Below are 6,494 nucleotides of genomic sequence, written 5' to 3' on the forward strand. Positions count from 1 at the left end.
CTGTTATGTGGGACTGTGTCAAAAGCCTTACTAAAATCAAGATGGATCACATACACAGCTTTCCCCCTAGCAACTAGGCCCAGTAACCCAGTCAAAAAAGGAAATTAGGTTGCTTTGGCATGATTTGCTCTTGACAAATCAAGTCTGGATATTATTTAACCACATTATCCTCTAAGTGTTTACAAATTGTTTGTTTAATAACTTGCTGAAGTATTTTTCCATGTATTAAAGTAAGCCTGACTGGTCTATAATTCCCAAGTCCTCTTTGTTCCTCTTTTTAAAGATAGGAACTATGATTGCTCTTCTCTATTATTCCAGGACCTCACCTATCCACGAATTCATGAAGATTACTAATGCTTCTGAGATTGCTTCAGCTAGTTCCTTAAGTACCCTAGCTTGAATTTCGTAAGGCCCTGTCAATTTATCTAAACAATTAACCAGTTCTTTCCTGATTTTTGCTTGTGTTCCTTCCCCCTTATTGTTAATATTAATTGTGCTGAGTATCTGGTCACCATTATCTTTTTTAGTGAAGATTGAAGCAAAACATATGTGAAACACCACAGCCTTCTTGATGTCATCAGTTATCAGCTCTCTTAAATAGAGGACCTACACTTTCTTTCCTCTTTCTCTTGCTCCTAAACTATTTTAAAAATTACTTATTATTGCTTTTTATGTCCCTTTCTAGGTGAAACTCATTTTGTACCTTAACCTTTCTGACTGTCCCTATATGCTTGTGTTATTCTTTTGTGCACCTCCTTAGTAATTTGTCCATATTTCCATTTTTCATAGGATCCCTTTTTGACCCTTTCAGATCTTTAAAGACTTCATCATGGCCTCTTACTGTTCTTTCTCTCTTTCCTTTTCAGAATAGTTTGCAGTTGTATCATTAATATTGTCTCCTTTGAAGTTACTATCTCCTTTGAACTCCTTTTTCTCCTTAGATTTTCTTCCCATGAGTCTTTACCTACCAGATATCTGAGTTTGTTAATCTGCTCTTTTGAATTCCATTGCCCTTATTCTCTTGTTCTTACTCCTTCTTTTCCTTATAGTCATGAAGTCTATCATGTCATGATCATTTCCATGTAAATTGTCTTTCGATTCACTACCAATTCTTCCCTGTTGGTCAGAATCAGGTCTAAAATGGCTGTTCCCCTAGTTACTTCCTCCACTTTCTGAAACAAAAAGGTGTCCCCAATATATTCCAAGAACTTATTGGAAATTTTGTGTTTTGCCCTATTACTTTTCCAACATATGTCGGGCTAGTTAAAGTCGTCCATGATTACCAGGACTTGATTTTTTGATATTTTTTATTTGTTCTAGAAATGACTCATCCACCTCCTCTTCCTGATTCCGTGACCTAAACCCTATATTTTTTACCCCTTTTATCTTTACACAGAGACTCAACAGTTCTGCCTCTCATCTCCTCTGGACCTGAGAAAAAGTTTGTATATTCTTGATGTATAATGCACCACCACCTCTCTTCCTGAACAAGCTATATCCATCTACACTAATGTTCCAATCATGAGAGTTATCCCAAGTTTCTATGATGCCAATTAAGTCATAGTTTATTTTATGTACTAACACTTTCAGTTCTTCCTGTCTATTCCCCATACTCCTTGCATTTATACAATAGGCATCTAAGGTGTTCAACAGATTCTGCCACTGATTTTCCTCTTGCACCTATTATCCTAACAGCATTTTCCAAAATCTCACCCTCTGTTATGGTTGCTTTTTATGTTTACCTGAGGGATTTTGTTACATGACTATGGAATGTAATATTACTCACATATAAGTGCCTTGATCTGATCCCATACTTGTTTCCCATTGGTAACTCCATCAGAGTTATTCCTGATTTACACCAACGTAAGTGAGAGAAAAATCATCCCATCATGATTCATCAGATAAGGCAAAAAAGACAGACCTAGCTGAGGATACTAAAGCCTTACACATCTTTGAGCCTATCTCATTGATTTCAATGTGAGCAAGATTCAGGCATTTATGTTGTTAGTTTTTATATGAGAAGACAAATTTGAATGAAGACAAAAAGGAACCAAACCCTAAAAAAACATAGTGGAATGTCTCAGGAAGTACTTTCCTGAAAATCATCTGACAAACGGATTCAAGTGTGTTAAGTCACAGAATGTGGCCCTTTACAAAGTTATGCTGACAAGTGGTGTTACCGTACTAAGTCATATCCTGAAGAGTTGGCAGTGTTCCTGCAGAATTTGCTCAGTGAGTCAAATATTTTGTATTTAGATTTGCCATTTCTCAACAATATAAATTAGGTACCGAAGGGAGTGATTTTTGATGTTGCCACTGTGTTTTTTTTATTTTTTTTTACTTTTTTAAATCATCAAAACATTTATGTTAAGGACATGGTGTCAGTTTTTTTTTTAAATACACAATGCACAAACTATCTTCAGAAATATCTAGTTAACAGAATACTTAGAAAAAGCCACAATTCATATATAACATTTTCTTACTTTAGTTTGTAGATTTTACTTCGAGCATTGACATAATTAAATCTTTAGAGTCCAAGCATCTGTTTGCTAAATTGATTTCTTGATTTGAGATCTCTAAAAAAATTGCTGTAGTTACTGAATGACGGTAAAAGTGAATGTAATTTGTCATAATATTCAATTTGCAGGTAAAGATTTCAATTTTTCTTCAGCTTGGTAGCATCCAGCTGCAATTTGATTTAAATAGGATTTGGTTTTGTACTAGTGTAATCTGTGAAGGAGAGCAGGAGATAATTATTTATTAGTCAGTGTTAGAGATAAACACTATTTTTAATCAGAAGTTTAATCAGATGCATTAAACTTCTTACCCATTTTTTAATATCTGATGGCAAATGCTAAGTAATCCAAGGGGATTTGGGATTGAGCTCTTCTACAGGTATATCATAAACTCTGTGCATAATCTCCTTTGTGTAACTGCTATGATGTATTGCTCTGATCATGGTGATGGCTTGGAACAACCTTTTAGTTTTCAAGCTTAAACTCCTTAAAACAAGTATTTGAAATCATTGGAGCAACAGTTCTTTAATTACAGTATAAAAATACTGCTGATAATGAGCCAAAATAGTAGTATTCCTTTTTTATTAAAATCAGACAGCATATATTAAGCAATAACATTATATTGTTTAATATAAGCAACCTCATTCAAATTAGATTATTCAAATTGCTTATTTCAGTCTGAGGACCCAGGCGCTCCTCTGGCATTGTTCGGGCTAGGGAAATGCAGGAGTGGTGCAGCCTCCACAGCACCGCCCTAGAATCTGTGTAAGCTCCTCCCTGGTTGTTCCATGCATAGCCCTACTGGGAATTCCAATAAATTCAATCACACTCATTCAACTGTCCTCTATTAATTTCTTCTGATCTCTATTCATTTTTTTAAAAATAGTCTCTATTCGTTTCAGTTGAAAGACCAATAGTTCTAGGAACTAACAGGGAAGGATTACGGCAAAGTTGGGCCCTATTTGGCCTGACCCAAATATAAGCCTGCTTTCAGCCTCACCCCCCTGCAACTCTCTCTATATCTACTCTATATGCAACCAGGATGCATAGGAACTACTGCTAAGGTAGAGGAGCCATTATTGCCTCAGAGCCCACTGTCTGTGGGGGAAGGACAGCACCCTCACAGAACCCTTGGATTTGGGGATAGTCCTTTCAATGTCCTTCGCCCACATATAGAGCCCTCTACCCATGTGGCGGGTGTGGTATGGATGACGTCTGCCCCATTACTGTCTGTCTGTCTGGGGAAGGCAGTCTTCATAGAGCTGTCTGAAAAGCTGGAGGCTGAGAAGAATGGCAGTGGTGGGCAGGGAAGACTGTGGCTCAAACTGTGAGTGACAGGCCAATCTGTAGAGAAGTCCTACCCTTCCACAACACCCAGGATCTTCATCCTCACTTGCCCTCCCCAGAGCCACAGCAATGGCAGTAGAGGCAGTGGCCTTGGCTCGGTGGAAGACAAGCATCAGAGATAGGCTAATGCTCTCATACTTCAGGTGTGAAGCTGATACTGCTTCTGTGCCTAACAACTCTGAGCCTAGGACTTAATCCAGTCTCAGGAACATATAGCCCCAGGAACCAGAAGACCAACAGACCAGTTGCTCTATTCCAAAAAAATATGTTGGCCAAAAAGAATTGGTAGGAACATGTTGGAAAATATCATTTGGAATTTGGGTTGGAGGGGAGGGGCACAAGGGGCCAGCTACTTTATGCAGCATATTACCATATAGACCAACACCATCGCAAATGACTGAAGCCTGAGGGTATGTCCATACTACCCGCCCGGATCGGCGGGTAGCAATCAACTTCTTGGAGTTCGATATATCGCATCTCATCTAGATGCGATATATCGAACTCCGAACGCGCTCCCATCGACTCCGGAACTCCACCACCGCGAACAGCAGTGGCGGAGTCGACGGGGGAGCTGCAGACGTCGATCCCGCGCCGTGAGGACGGGTAATTAGTTCAAACTAAGGTAGTTCGACTTCAGGTACGCTATTCGCGTAGCTGAAGTTGCGTACCTTAGTTCAACCCCCCCCACCAGTGTAGACCAGGCCTGAGAGTAAATGTTTCCAAAGTACTTAAATGAATTAGGGGCTTAACTCATTGAAAGTCAATGGGACTTAAGAACCTAACTGCTTACGTCAATGTTGAAAACAGGGCATAAGTACTTCTGAAAATGTCTCTCCAACCCCCACCCCTTCCTGAGCACTGTGGAATCTCCCTCTTGCAGGAGATAACAGGGAATGAGGGAGAGGTACTGGGAAGTAATTTGGAGTGAAGGAGACTCTGGATGTGTAGTCCTTGCCTGAGGAGGATCTTAGGGACTTTAGCATTTATTGAGTTAAATTGAAGTGTTAACACACCTGACTATGTGATAGAAATGACAACAAGAGGAATAAAATATAAATGGTTGCACTAAAAGGCAATTGCATTTGATAGTGATTTGCTTCTGACAATATTAGTCTCCCTGAGTCCTGATTCTTGTCCCAAGAAGTGTCCTATGCCTTTCTTTATGTTACAACACCACACCATATTGTCTTTTAGTAGTTGTCCAAATTTGCTTTTCATTCTCAGCACTTCCACGTGTAGGATTCAGTAGGAAATGCAGCTTGACAACAAAGATGCTGATTCTTCTATCATGTCTAACATTTAAATCAGGTCCTTTAGCTTTTGCTATTGTGACCAATTCCTTGTGTATTTTTAATGATCTGTTCAGGGAGGAGTAGGTAAGAAGTAATTATCAATATGCTGCCCTGCAAAAATACATTTTGGGACATGGTTAGAAGGGACTAGTAACCCCTTTGCAGGGTTATGTTGTGCCTAGCCTCTTTCTCCCACTCTTCCCCCTCGTCATGCACTGTGATCCTGTCCCCATGGCTGCTATACATGTTCTTGCAGCGGAGTGAAAGAGATGGAAGTCCTGGGCTCCAGCACACTGTAGTTGTTTGCACCGTTCTAAGCTGTAGGGCAGTGATTGAATACTAGGCCTCAAGAATGGTCTAGGTTTTGTTATCACATACGCAGATGCAAATCCAGACAGCTGGAATCAAAGGAGCTACTTCAGATTTGTGCCTATTTAAAAAAGGGTTGATTTGGACCCAGATAACCCATTAGTTACAGACCTACATAAATATTATACGTATGCCAGGCCAATGTATATTGTGACATTTGAAATAAAACACATGTTGCAGCTAACTAAGATCTCAGAAATGAGATTTATTGGTAGGAAACAAAACATGACAGCAGTTAATGATCGCTGTAGGTATACAGAGATTGTGACACAGTTGTCAGACAATCATTCAGATATGGAGCGTGCATAGGAAACAAATTACATGAATACAAACATCAACATTAGCCATTCTCAGATTGGCGAAAGGCTTATCCATACTGGTATACCTCTCCGTAGAGGTGGCAGGATTCATTCTCTTGAGGAAGAGATGCATAAAACTTATCCATACAATAATTTATTTTTTTTAAAAAGAGAATGTCAAAGTGGAAAACAGGAGAAATGGTGTAAATCTAGAAATATTGTGCAAACATTTCATAAGCTAAATGAGATAGGCCTCCTCAGCTTTGCTACAGAAAAAAAAAGGGGGAAGATACCTTACATCTTTCAAAAACAATGCTCCTCTCTGACAACTCACAAGTCATCCTGGTAGCACCCTTTGAATGATGCCCGAATCCACCCATGACAGACATTGTATCACCCTATATTATCCCAGATGATATCAAGCACTGCAAGGACACAGCACCTGAGTAGAGTAAAAGAAACTGTGTCCTCACTGAAGCAAAAGTTGTATTTAGGGAGGGTTAAGTAAACTCCATCTGTCTACACCTAGCTTTTACTCAGCCATTTCAGCTGGTCATAACACAGCAAAGGGCGGACTAAGTGCATGAAGATTGCCATACAACAATATGCCATACAAAATGGCACATTTACCTACTCATTCCTTATGTCTGCTTATCATAGGGCAGCCCTGG

At 39.4% G+C, this 6,494-nt stretch overlaps 1 protein-coding gene across 3 annotated transcripts in view; it reads left to right on the top strand.

Moving 5' to 3' along the window:
- CDH19 (cadherin 19) overlaps positions 1-6,494 on the top strand; it is a 97,172-nt gene that overhangs the window by 21,101 nt on the left and 69,577 nt on the right. The gene's annotated exons all lie outside the window — the stretch shown is intronic.

The sequence above is a fragment of the Mauremys reevesii genome, linkage group 2, assembly GCF_016161935.1.
Source record: "Mauremys reevesii isolate NIE-2019 linkage group 2, ASM1616193v1, whole genome shotgun sequence".
Taxonomy (NCBI): Eukaryota; Metazoa; Chordata; order Testudines; family Geoemydidae; genus Mauremys; species Mauremys reevesii.